The following is a 14,345-nucleotide window of genomic DNA, read 5'->3' as shown; positions in this document are numbered from 1 at the left end:
TGTGAGGGTGGTGAGGCACTGGCACAGGTTGCCCAGAGAAGCTGTGGCTGCCCCATCCCTGGCAGTGTTCAAGGCCAGGTTGGATGGGGCTTGGAGAAACCTGGTCTAGTGGAAGGTGTCCCTGCCCATGGCAGGGGGTTGGAACTAATATCATCTCTAAGATCCCTTCCAACCCAAACCATCCTATGGTAAGTGAGGCAAGGGTGTGGTTATAAATAAGCCGGCACACATGGTTTTAAAGGAAAAATATCTTGCAAATATGTGATTTTTATTACTTCATGGCACCAAAGACTTTGCCAGGATGCCTGGATGCATCTAATCCAATATCCAGACAAGGCATTTGGTTTTGCATCACTGGGATATCCATTAAGGTAAATAACAGAGTGAAAAGAAAAGGGAAATAAAAGGAGTCAGGGGAACATCTGTTAGGAATCTGCAAGGATCAGCATTAGCCATGTAGCCTAGTCACCAGTTTCAATCAGTGCATGAAACATGAACTCACTGTTGATGATGTTGATGGATAGCAGAGATGCTATCAATGGTAAATACCATGAGGGATGGAGACATACAGGGGGCAACCTGCCTTGCAGTCCCAGAGTGCAATGAGTTTGAATGACATCTGGGGCAGTCTGGTTTAGAGAACTTTGAATGTAGAAACTCCACTACTAGCATTTAGCATCAGGTTGCATTAACATCTCCAGCAGGAAGTGCCAGTCTTTTCTCTGTGCTTTGTGGGGCCACCAGTGTGAGACAGCAGCAATGTGGTCCCTGGCATGCAAAGAGGGGGTTGGCATGAATGAGATTGCATTGGTGTGCACAGTGCAGCAGAGACTTCCTGCAGAACAGCACAATCTGACTTTCCCAGCTTTAAGAAGCCTTTGACAAATTAGAGGGCAGAAAAGAGCTACAAAAATAACTTGACTATTAGAGAAAGTTCTTTACCCAGAGAGATTTAAAGAGTTTAATCTGCTTAGTTCATCAGAAAGACAATTAGGAGAAGACTTGATTACAGTGTATAAGTACCTTCACAGGGAGAAAACAACAGGTATTAAAGGTCTCTCTAATCTAAGCGAGGCAGGCATAACAAGAAGCTATGGGCAGGAGCTGAATCCAAGCAAATTCCAAGAAAGCAGGAACACAGCCTGAGGAGCTAGTGTGATTAACCACTGCAAAGAAAAACAGCAAATTTATTTTCTCTCTTTTTTAGAAGAAATCTGTAGATAAAAACCCCAGAATGTCCATTATTCGCCTTCCATAACACAGCAGCAAAGCCGCTTCTGGAGAGTTATAAAATTATCCTGCTGTTTTGACATAGTTTCTCCAGGACCATGTCTGCATCTTCTCCAGATCCTGCACACCCCTGTAGAGGGTCCCCACTCCTAGGAGCATGCCCACAAGGAGCCCTGCCTCCTCATTACATCCCCTGGGCCTTTTGCAGAGAAAAAGCCCTTGGTCTCTGCTCACCTCCAACCAGGAGCGCCCAGAAGCATCACTCCAGCCCAAACCACACCTGTGTCCAGGAGTGGTGGGGAGATGTGCTGGCCAGCAAGCCCAAGAGTGTGTCTCTTCACAATAAACCATCACTGAGGCAAGTGCAGTTTGTTCAACCTCTGAGGGAAAGTATAACAAACACACATCGGGCTACCTACTCACAAATAGCAATGTTTCCAGCGCATTCATAAATTGATGATTCCATGATGAGCAATAGCTTTAAGCAAGGACATACATAGGATATAGTGAAATTCTTGCAGCATTCACAATTACAAAGCAACTACGCTGGTGCTCCGTGTTAACATAGAATCCCAGAATCATGGAATGGTTTGGGTTGGAAGGAATCTCAAGGATCATCCAGTTCCAACCCCCTGCCATGGGCAGGGACATCTTCCACTAGACTAGGTTGCTCCAAGCACTGTCCAACCTGGCCTTGAGCACTGCCAGGGATAGGGCAGGCACAGCTTTTCTGGGCAACCTGTGTCAGTGCCTCACCACCTTCACAGTGATGAGCTTCTTCCTGATACCTTTCAGAAACAGCATTTGGAATTTATTTTTTTTCAGTTGGAAAATCTCTGCTAGAAACAGGAATAGTTTCTGAAAGAACAGTACCTGGTGTCACAGAAGCTACCATGGCTCCTTCACTCTTACAGCTGCTACTGTGAGTGAGTAACATGGTATGTATTTTTCCTACAGCTCCACTTTGAGGCAGGAGTCACAAAGATTCATCATTTGGGACTCTCTCCTCTCAGGCTATCTCAGTGAAGGAACCTTAGGGTGAGCTGGGTCCTACAGCCCAGGGACCTACATCTTTGTGTGGGCAGATAACTGAACAAGGTGACTCCTCCCAAGGCAGGTGTTTGAAGGTATGAATAGCCAATGAACTACAGCAGCATCCTGCAGCACCAGACAGATGGTGTCATCAGATACGCCAACCCAGGAAAATTATTGCCATTTCAGTGAGGCTCATGCTTTCCTCCCAGCAGGAGCTCAGGCATGTGCTGTCCAGCCACAGATCACCGTCTTTCTGGCTGCTGAGAAAACACATGAAAGTGTTTGCAACTGTCCTAGGATTTATCAGCTGGTGACATGAATCGCACAAGCCCATTTCAGTCAAGCCTGCGTATTTTTTCCACTTTGCTTAAAAAAAAAAACAATCAACAACACAATGCAATTAACTGTGGGTGGGAAAACTCAGCTGTCTTAGCAAAGACATTACATTATATTTCAATTTTGTTATATCAATGTTTAGTAAAATTAAACTCTGAGGTACAAAACTCTATAAAGCTTAATCGGTGTTTCGGATGCTAAGACAAATATAAATATATTTATCTGTGAAAATGCACTATCAGTTTGGTTCAGTTTCAAAGATACTGGCTAATAAAGAAAAAAAAACAATAGAAGAAGGATGATACTACAGTTATAGCTGAGTTTGATTTAGAAGTTTAAGAGTAGATACTTTAGCTCACAATTAATACTATAATACAGTGGGGGAGTTAAACAGATGCTTTCAAGGCATAGGAGACTGAGGAGTACAGACTGATGGAAGCAACCAAAGAAACAGCAACTGCCAAGAGTATATGACATCTGTGCAAACCACATCATGGTTTATGTGACAAGTAATATGACGGCATGGCCCGTATGGAAAGCTGGAATAAACTTATATGTGGAATTAAGTGTGTACAGATCATACATCTCATGGCATATGGCTAATTAAGTCTAGTGAGAATCTTGTAAATGTTGTAAGTAATGCTAAAACCATTTCAGCTAGAGGGAGGGTGCTAATTAAGGGAGACATCACAATCATCTCTGTCCCAGAGAACAAGGACGGGAAAAGCGTGTGATCCAAGAATGCCATGTGCCGTAACATCTCATCCCATAGGATGGAAGAGCAAGGAAAAGGAGGGAGGAAGAGGATGGGCACAGACACACTGGAGGGCACCTGTCTTCAGCAGAAATAGAGGCAAATCCAGCCTCATAACACACCTCTGGTAGGAGGCAGTGCTGGAGGATGGAAAAGAGAAAACCACACTGACGTCTCTTGAGATAACAACAACAAAGCAGAATTGCTTCTGTGTCTTGTAATTTTCAGCCTATGTTTAATTTTACCACTTTATAATCCTCTTTTCAAATATTATCCTCTTACATCCTTGTCTGCCATTACTAGTGGCTCTGTAGCCAGACCTTGCTCCAGCAGGCTTGAGATGACCCTCCACCTTTGCCAAGATGTTCTGGGAGCACTTCCCAAAGCCAGTTTAGATTGGAATTATATATTCAGGAATCCAGATCCCAGAGAACTGTTTTTTCACTATTGACTGATTTGTGTAACTTCCATCCTGCCAGTCTACAAATGCTGTGTGAAATATATTCCAGGGTGAGACTGCAGGTTTGTAGTTACACCCAGACTGATTGAGCTATTTATATTCTCCTCCACTTGTATTTAACTAATCCACTCCCAGATGGTGGCATGAATATATCATGACTCTTAAATTTGATAGTCTTCTATTTTCACTATTAACTTCCACCCTTTTCTTAACCCCTAACTTCTGCACACTCCCTGGTGAAACCTCTCATTTTTCCTACCTCTGATCTTTATGTGCTCATGTCACTGCTGAAAATACCACTCCAGACTCCCACAGCCATCTCAGTGGTCTTTACTATTATAGAATCACAGAATAGTTTCTGTTGGAAGGGATCTTATAGGCCATCTACTTCCAATTCCCCCTGCCACTAGACCAAAGCCTAGTTGCTTAAAACCACATCCAGCCTGGCCTTGAACACTGTCAGGGATAGGACAGCCACAGCTTCTCTGAGCAACCTGTGCCAGTGCCTCACCAACCTCACAGAAGATAAGTTCTTCCTGATGTTTCATTTAAATCTCTCCTCTGTCAGTTTAAAGTCATTTTCTCCTGTCCTATGCCTACAGGCACTTCTAGAAAGTTCCTCTCCAGATTTCTTGTCACACCTTTAGGCTGAAAGGCAGCTCTAAAGTGCTCAAAGACTTCTCAGGCTGAACAACCCCAGCTCTCTCAACCTGTCTCCATAGGAGGGGTGCCCCAGCTGTTTGAGCATCTTTGTTGCCCTACTACAAGAACTACCTAATGCCACTCCACACTTAGCACCTTTGCTATCTTGCATGCCAAGCCACACTTCCCCAGATTGTATACCAAATTTCCGTGGCTTCTCTTCTGAAGCCTCAGAGTAGATCTACACCATTTCCCATGCTAGAATATCAGGTAAAGATATCCACCTAGTTCACATGCCCTGGTATGCATTAGGCAGAGGCAACAGAACAATGCAGTGTGTAAATACACATCTACAATTAAAGAAGGCTCCATGCAGTAGTTTATTGGCATCATCCTCTTTCATCATTCTCAGACATGCCTTATAGTATCATTCACGGTAAATTATTTTCCAAGATTATTATAGTCTGTCTGGTGAAATTTGAGGCAGATAACACAAACACTCTGCCAATAAGCAGTCAGTGCAGGCACTGTGGGAGGTGTAATAGCTTTTCATGGCAGTTCCTAGAGAATTGATTAGCATTTGGCTCATTAGTTCAATAGCAATCAATGACTCTAAACAGCTTAGTTACCATTCTTGCAGATCAGAATTGTATAATAAAAAAACCTTATGACAGATTTACTTAGTACACATTTGCAGCACAGTATTCCACATAAGAGAGAAGAGATTTAAAGGGCTGAGGTGCTGGAAAAGGTCAGTGCAGAAGGAGCATAAGCATTTCAGCACTTAACAGAGGTGCTCAGCATCCTTCACATGCAAACGCTTTGCTGCTCCAGCTCTAACAGGTGCTGCAAGCATTGGTGCATGCTCCTTGACACATCATATAGCAGGAGATGTTTCTCTTGCAATGGAGGAGAACATCCATAGCATGTGCAACTGTGGTACGACTTACTCCTTGCATGGGGCCAAGAAAACAGGATCCACAGGTTCAAGCAAGTCTGTTTTTAAAAGGCTGATGAACCTGAATTGGTTTAAAGATCAAGTGTTTCATGTTACACACCATAGTTCACGTTACACACCATCACAATCAGAGAAATTAAAATGCTTTCCAAATATTTTTTGAAAACATTAAACCAAGACACATTCATTTTGAACAACTCTAATTTTGCCACTTCTATGGAAAATTCTTCTCTGTAATACAGAAAACAGGAGAGTGAAATTCAAAATCACTCAAATCTCACTCCCATGGTATCAAGAACCAGTATCAAGTATTCACAACAAGGTCCAATAGAGAAGGACTGAATATATTGGAGAAAAGGTCTACAGGAAGAAATACACCCATACCTTACCAGTGGAGGCAGTGGGGCACAGCTTCCTTCCACAAAGTGCTGTAGGGAGGATGATGGGGCCACATACAAGGCAGCAATTCCTGATCTAAGTGAGGAAATATTTTCGAAGTAGGAGGTGAGCCCAAAGAGTGTTACCAGGAAAGAAGAAAAAGAACAAAGGACATACCCAGGTCCCCACATGGAGAGTGGTAAAAACAGAAGTTCTTCATAACAAGAGTACCAGCATTGTTAGGACAAGTTAGAAGCAAGCAGAACTGTGCCATATTGATTAACTTAATAAACAAATGATTTAATGAAAAAATGTTATGCATGGCTTGAGAGTGGTTGTACCTTTATGTTAAACACTTAATGAGAACAGCTTCTACAGGCTTTCGCTGATGTTTGTAAGCCAGGCCCTGGGAACTAGCCCTCTAATGAACTTGGGAGCTGTAAGTGATAATTGGATAAGAGATTCAGAAGAAGGAGATGTTGTTGGGAACCATTCAATAGCAAACCCGGTATCAAAGGAGTGAGAAAAACTCCTCTGCTAGAGAACAAACCTTGGGTTAATGTTTTCCCAAATGACATCACCTATCAACTCTCATCAGGTCTTAGAAATCCTGAACATTTTCCAGACCTTAAGATTTCTAGCTATTAAAACATAAATTACATAAAAAGGAAACATGGGCAAAGACATCAGTGAAGGACAGACTCAGCTATGTGATGCATCACTCATTTTCCATTTACATGAAAAAGAGAAAACAGGAACCAAGTGAATGAGGTGTTGTCTTTTTATAGCTGAATTAATACAGCTGTGCCAATAAGGTGTCATTAGACTAACAGCAGTCTCCCAACCATTTGATGAACCCTTGATAAAGTGCTTGATAAAGGATTGAATTTGCCTGGTGCTGGCTGATTAACCACCCAGTAAACTGTTAATAGATAATAAGCAAGTGTCAGCAGAACTTGAGACAACTCAGAGACAAAACTCATGAAAGCAAGATAGGCAACTATTTTGGCACCAAAAATTCATTGTAATACAAAGACCTTTTAGATTCACATACTACAGTTATGGCAGTTAAAATATTCACCTTAAAACAGACAGAAATTCATACAGAATTTTAATTCCATTGTTGTCTTCCCCCCAATAATTGTAAAAATGCCATTATGCAAAATACCAGCCATATTTACTTTGAAAAATATTCCTGATTCTTTTTTTGCAAATGCATTTAATACTGAAAATGAATTTTAAATAATTAAATCATGAGAATGCTAAAATTTCAGTGGAATTTCAAGACAGATTGTGTAAGGGAGAAATTAAGTTTCCATAATCGTTAATATACTTAGATGTAAATAACATTTCATTTTGGAGCAATTGCTTTATGAATCTCTAAGTCTTATTTAATTAATCAGTACACTTTGCATCAGTGACAAACCACATATTCAGCAGATTTAAAGATGCATATTCTATAATGGGAGCTTTAAGTGTAGCTTTATCAGGGATTTAATAAATAACAACTATTTTAATATGAAAAACTCATACAGAGCTGAGCTCAAAGGGACAAATTGTGACACAAGGGCATTTTTAAATCAGAGCATGCATTTTTCTTAGGAGACAAGATGTAGTGCCTACTTTTGCATTTTAAGTCAAAAAAAAAGGCACTGTTTTTCATAACCCAAGGTGGAACAGAAAGAGCCCCAGGAGGGCTCTCTTGGAAAAGGTACAAGAAGTGGAACTGGTGTCATGTTTTGACCTTGCTCTTCCATAACTCCACAGAGACCAATGCCCAGCACTCACTCCACCTATGCCCCAAAAACAATGAAACAGCAAAAGGGCTAAAAATGAAAATGGAGAACACGAGAAGCAGATTAGTGTAGCAGCAAGACCTCTTTTTGCAAATGAGGAAATGTATCACAGAAGCAGGTGACAGATTCGCATGAAATCAAAGAAAGCTACTGAGCCAGGAGACAAGAGGGGCATTGCTTACAGTGGGAACACAAGTGTCGCGATCAATTACATATGTCTCATTTAGATGCCTTTGAACAGCTCAAATTCTCATCGCGGTGCAGCCTCTGAAAGACAACCACAAATATATGTTCATCTTGCTCATGCTATCATTCACTTCAAAAAACACAGCGATGGAGTCAAGAGCATATAGCTGTACCAGACATCATTCTACACTCGCCAAGAATGCAGTAAGGAAGCATCCACTCAGCCCCATGCTTCACATCCAAGAAATAAAGGGCAATACTAACATGGCATAGTATCTCTGATCTATGAGGAGTAAAGGGTTGCTTACTTGTGTTGTCCCACTCAGCTTGCACTGCTGAGTGAGACACTCAGCAATGCATTGTCAGTATTTCAGATAATGCCTCACTCTGGACGTTGACCTCCAGACAATGCAAAACACTGTGCTCACAGGACACCAAACCGCACAACTACACTGGCTCTTTCCTCCCCCAATACCTGAACAGCTCACAAGTACAAACGCATGTGTCTTGCAAACAAAAGGCAATATTGTTTTAGAGAGGGGATTGAGTTCATCTTGGCATTTCTTGGCCATTGATAATGGGTATGGCATTATCCGCTCACCTAGCAAGTCTGTGGTGCATGTATCAGAAACAGGCCCTAAGTTTGATTTCTGGAAAATTATCCAGGGCACTCAGTGTGGAATATGCACAGGCTTTGTGCTAGCTGCAGACAACCAACAGCTCATGACCTGACCATAGCTTTCTAAACCTCTCCAGTGCACAGGAAGCTTACAACAAACAAAACACCCATCCCTTCCATCACTACTCCAAACAGCAGAGACATCTCGATACAGGAAAGAAGATTATGTATTTTAATCAGCACTGATCAGTCATAGTTGCTGATTTTTATAAATGGCATTAAAATAAGAGAATGTTTCAGCAATAATGTCCTATTATGACAAGTCATTGATTTGACTGCTGTCTCATAAAATAATGCATGAACAACAAAAAGCATATAAAACAAACCCTCTAAAAGACTAGAAATATTTTTTTTTAATGTTCTGAAAATGTTTAGAATAGAATTTCAGAACTTAAAAATGCCTCAGCTGGTTTTAGGCTCCTTACACCCTTGGAAGTCTTCTATGAAGTAGGAAAAAAAGAGATGTATTTGATTTGCTTCAAGCTACCACAGAGATGCTGGGACGCTACACCCCATTACAGATGAGATCCCACAATACCAGGACCCTCAAGGCACCTATCCTGGAGGAGGAAGCAGCAACCCAAAATATATGCTAAAAAATCTCCTTGGATACTCACCCTAGCTCCACCTGCAATTGAACCCCAGTGGGTGCTGACATAGGTAGCTGCTCCCAGTGTTCAGGCTATGGACATTTTCCAGTAATAGTGGCAACCTCCAGAGCTGGGCTTTCAACAGGTACCATGCACAGGAGGGAGGTACCAGGGAGGTTATCTCTACCTGCACATGCTAGCAGAGTGTTTACAGGGTATGATTATTGGACATGTGCATATTCAGATTCATCTTGCAGGTCCGAGTAGAAAATTGTCTATTCCATCTGGCTCCCATCTGTGCCTCCAAGGCAGCATTAAACACTCAGCACAAACTGGTCTCTTCTTTTACTCACCAGCTGAGCAGAAGTGTTTTCTAGTGCTGCTAAATAATCCCTGCTTAACCCTAGTTTGGATGCAGTGAAGCATGGCCAGTTATTTAAAACCCTTTCTCTGAATTCGGGATACACGTTTCAAGCTCCCACTGATTGCACTGCTTTGATAGCACTGAGTAGCTCCAGAGTAATGTAAACAGTACCTCTGGGAGAGAAAGTAACTCAGACCTGCAGGACAGTCCTGCTATGGAGAGATACATGTGCAACAAAGCCAAAATCAGAGCTGCCAAAAGCCAAACAGTGCAATTATCAGGCAAGAGTTTCATTGCTGCAGGTTTTGTTTTTAAATTTTAAATTTCCTACCCTGGAAGCTGAAGTTTGCTGTCAGCACTTTTCTTTTAAAGCTATCAACCTTTGCAATGAATATGAAGCACGTGCAACAAACTGCTTAATGATAAGGTTCCTCCCACTCGCTGCAAGAGGCTTAAAAGCAGTGCCCACAAATGGCACATCCATACAGCTGGCAGGGCTCCAAGCTGCTCTTCTAGGGGTCTGGATCCAAATCTGTGAGTTTAGTCAACTCTGACCTGGTTGTTGTCATGAAAAATTGCTTTTCTCTACATGGCAGAGGGATTCAGAGCTTGTGCTCCTCCTTTGAGGCAAAAGACAAAGAAAATGTTAACAACCTCAGATTAGCTGCATTTTAGCAACATTGGCATTTTCTGTGCCTTTTGGCTAGATGAGGGAGAAGACACTGGCGGATTAAAGGTTATAACTCCATGCCATAAAATGTTCCAAGGCAGAAGAGGCATACCACCACTAAAAACTTAAAAAAGGAGGGGGAAGAAACTACAGAATCTACAGAAATAGAAAGACAAAGCTTGCTCAAGACAAGCTCTGACCTCTATTATTCTCTTATAATGCACAGCACAACCTCAAATTAATCAGCCAAATGCAATCCTCCAGTCTCGCCTACACAAAGCACACTGGAGACAGGCTTGGACGCGTTCATCTTTGGTGGCATTAATGCTCTTGGGAAACTATATGGAAAAAAGTCTCAAAAACCTATGTCTCCTTGTGTCAGGAGATTCATTAGGTGATGAATGAGGTGTAGCTTCAGTGAGAGTGCTCCATGGCTTGGCTGAAAGATCTGGGGACCTGATGGTGTTCAATATGGCTAGCATTCGTATGGAGCATGGAGGGAGTGGTAGCTCCTTACACTCACAAAACCCACTGTTCATTTACTGGTTTAAATGTGTCAGCACCAGACTATTGCAAAACAATTTGTATTTTCTGCCAAAGAAAAATAAAAATCAGTTTGAGATGACCCAACGGAGAGCACTTTGGCATAATCACTGCCTTGAAAGCTTCCTCATAACTGGGCATCTGCAGCCAGAGCTGTGCCCTGGCATTTCCCTGGAGAGCAGGGGATGAGGCTAAGCCTGTGGCTGAGCACAACCGCTGGATTCTTTGCTGGGGCCAGTTCTCCATTTGTGGTTTAAACTCTGCATAGACTTATTCTGCATTTTTGTATCTATTAAAGATTTTCCTACCACTGACAAGCTGTTCTCCATGTAGCTACTGGTAGACTGTGAGCAAAGTCCATATTAAATATCCCTCAGACACACTAGGCAGGTTATAAGAAGGATATGGACGTGTTGGAGCAAATCCAGAGGAGGCCACAAAGTTTGCCAGAGGGCTGGAGCTCCTCTCGTATGGAGTCAGACAGAGACTTGGAGTTCAGCCTGCAGAAGAGAATGCTCCAGAGAGATATCAGAGCAGCCTTTCAGTACCAAAAGGGGCTGGAAAGAAATCTGAAAAGTGGCTTTTGACAAGAATACACAGTGACAGGCCAAGCAGAAAATGGCTTTAAACTGGTAGAAGGGAGATCTAGGTAAGATATTAGGAAGAAGTTCTTCACTGGTGAGGCAGTGGCACATGTTGCCTAGAGTGGGTGCCCTATCCCTGGCAGTGTTCAAGGCCAGGCTGGATGGGGCTTGGATCAACCTGGTCTAGTGGAAGGTGTCCCTGCCCATGACAGGGGGGCTGGAACTAGATGGGCTTTTTTTTAAGGCCCCTTCCACCCACACCATTTTTTGGTTCTATGAAGCTTTGCAAGTCTGTCTTTTGCAGATACCTTCTGGGGCTACCATTTTTATGAACCCCATCCAATTTACTGAGAGGGTTTTTACAAAGAAGCAGCACCTTCTGCCAGACCAGCGGAAGCAAACCCTTGTGCACATCTACACGTGTTGCTACAGCTGTGACAACAGTGGAGAGAAAAGCTTGTGTGGGGCAGGGTAGCATGTTTTGTTAGGCCATATGATGTAGCTGGAAAAATCAGAAAAGCTTTTGGATATCTCCAAAACTTTTTTCACATCTATGTAACAGATTTGAGACTAATAAGACACTACCTTATCCTACAAGCCCTGCCTCTTTTATAACTTTGTATCATCACAGCTGCAACAGCAAATTACGACTATTGATGTGGTATTCAAAGAAAATAGTTACCTCAATGGTATCATTCAATATTTATTTACACACCAAACATTATCTCTCTTAACTACTGCTCAGGTAGGACATCTGCAAAGCCCCATTCTACCATCACATCTTGACTGCAAAAGCAAGATATGCATTTGTGTGCTATGACTCCTACACCCCAGATACACAAACTCCTCTGGTGGTCACGATCATGGTGAGGGGTGGGGGGAGGGAGGACGGCACACTCTAAAAACCTCTAAGTACAAGTCAGTATGAGGCTTTCCAAAGCATTTTCCCCAGCTTGTCAGCCTCACCCCATCCTTTCCTCTCAGCAGTCTTGAAATTTCCCAGTAATATAACAGTGATTATTAGAACTATATCAGTTACCAAGGAACCAAACCTTTCTCTTCACTTCCCTCTGAACGATCATTAAAAGAATAATCGTGTTCTCAGCAGATGTAAACTGTTTCGCTTGTGGTCTCACCCTGCAAAGGCTTTGAAAAATTGACTTTTCTATTGTGACTTTAAGGCTGTACCCTTAAAATGTAAAACCTGGTAGTTTCAAATATGCCACCTTGAATTAGAAATTAGTGTGAAAATATCTGCTTCCAGAGTCATTTAAATCATGCTTGTTCACTGTAATTACAGAAACTCTCTGACCACCCCCTCACCCTTCTCTCCTGTGAAGGCACAAGCATAAAATGAAGAAACATCTGTAAAACTTTACAGGTAACAAGACAGATTCATAGACCTCTTAAAATCTGTCCTCACATTCACGGAGGACACTCAGTCCACAGTTCAACCGTCTTTCCAGGTTGCTCATGGAGGTCTCTTCACCCTTCACCTTCTCCACTCAGAGAACAATAGTGATGGATCTTAAGAAATATCCTGTCTCACCACCACCACTGTAGTCCTTGTTCTGGATTCATATAATCCAAATCAGCTTTGCTAGACAGCTGAGCTCTGTATCAAGGAATTGGAATAATAACTCCTGGAAACTCACATGCCAACAGGAACAGCACGATCCTGAACTCAGAAAAGCACAGGCAAAATTTGCTCTGCCCAGCACTCACTTGGTAGTGCATGAAACCCCTGCACCACCTCTAACAGCATCCAAAACACAGCAGTGCCAGCTGGGGACTGGGGCACTGGAAATGCTCTTCCTAACTTGTGCTTTCAAATGAGTGTATTTTTAATTTGCCATGAACACCTTACATAGACAAAGAGTGACAATAAAACAAACCCAACACCTACTTGGACAGTGAGTGCATCTGAGCTGCCCATAGCTAGTCAAAGGCAGTGCTGTCTTTCACTTATTTATTCAGCCCACTGTCTTGCTGCTGTCCATACACCTTCCTGTGATGGGCTGGAGTGCCCAGCCAATGCAGGAGAAAAAGGGCTATTTCTGTGAAACCTGGCACTTCTTCACCTTCCAATTATGCCTCAATATACGCTTTCAACATGTAGGGGGCTTTTAGTCCCTTATCCTTCCCTTGGATCTCTATAGTCATAAAGATTACCACAGAACCAGTGCAAGAAAAGGAGGGAAGCCTTGGACTGTTGAATCCCTGAGATTAGAAAAAAGAATGAAATGGCTGTCACAGGTACAACAGTAATAAATGAGACAAACACGTGATAAATTGTCCTGGGTAACAGCATTAATATCAGCAGCCACACAAGATATACCGCTAATCCTATTACAGTCACAACACATGTGATAAGAAGCACCTATCTTTTAAACAGGGTGCTTAATTGAAAGAGAAAACCAGACACCACAGACAAGCACCTCAGACAGAGATGAAGCTGTGCTGAAAGACAGTGCCCCAACATGAACAGAGTTGCCAGTGGTACCTGGAGGTGACACTCATTCTCCAAGGCTTTGTACATGACACAAGCACTCCCCTGTGATGGAATCCTCAGTGAAGGGCTTGCAAGCCAGGTGCACAATGGGTTTTTTACTGGTGTCAATGTAATTCACAGCTGCCCACCCCAACCAGAGGTGCTAAAATGCTTTGCCCTGATCTGCCTTCACCCGGACAAGGATTCTTGGCCAGAGTGAGCAGCCAGCCATAGTGTAAATGCCTTCCTGCCACTGTTATCCAGGCTGAGACAGACACTTCTGGCAGAGCTTTGTACTGGAAAAGGTGCTTCAGCTCTGCTGTTTTGTCCTCTTATGCCTGAAACTGAGCAAGTTCATTTTACTGCATGAGTCTCTTCCATGCCTTGGTGTGACTGGATCATCCCTAACAACCACCTAGGAGTTTGCACTTTCTATTTTCTCCACATCAAAATTTCCACCTAATAAAAAAGTTGGCAATAACAAACTCACTAAAGTTTTCCTCAAGTGTCATGTACTGCAGGAGCCATGATGGAGTAGGGCTTTCAAAGCCATCATGCTAAAACCAGAAACATGTGGGAAAAGGTTGCTCAGTCAAAGCCCAGCTTCAATCAGCCCCAGCTTCATAGACAATACTGTCCTGTTTGGTCC

At 42.6% G+C, this 14,345-nt stretch overlaps 1 long non-coding RNA gene across 1 annotated transcript; it reads right to left on the bottom strand.

The window, feature by feature from the left end:
* Positions 1-7,085: 7,085 nt before the first annotated feature.
* Positions 7,086-13,777, bottom strand: LOC134172455 (uncharacterized). The gene is made up of 3 exons (XR_009967927.1): positions 13,709-13,777; positions 11,032-11,121; positions 7,086-10,028 (listed from the first exon to the last, which is right to left on the bottom strand). It is a non-coding gene; the product is annotated as an uncharacterized LOC134172455 (long non-coding RNA).
* Between the last annotated feature and the right edge of the window lie 568 nt (positions 13,778-14,345).

The sequence above is a fragment of the Pezoporus occidentalis genome, unplaced genomic scaffold, assembly GCF_034315485.1.
Source record: "Pezoporus occidentalis ecotype Australia unplaced genomic scaffold, CSIRO_AGI_Poc_V1 ctg46, whole genome shotgun sequence".
NCBI classification, from domain to species: Eukaryota; Metazoa; Chordata; class Aves; order Psittaciformes; family Psittacidae; genus Pezoporus; species Pezoporus occidentalis.
Note: the sequence above shows the minus strand (reverse complement) of the source record. Positions and strands in the feature narration are given on the sequence as shown.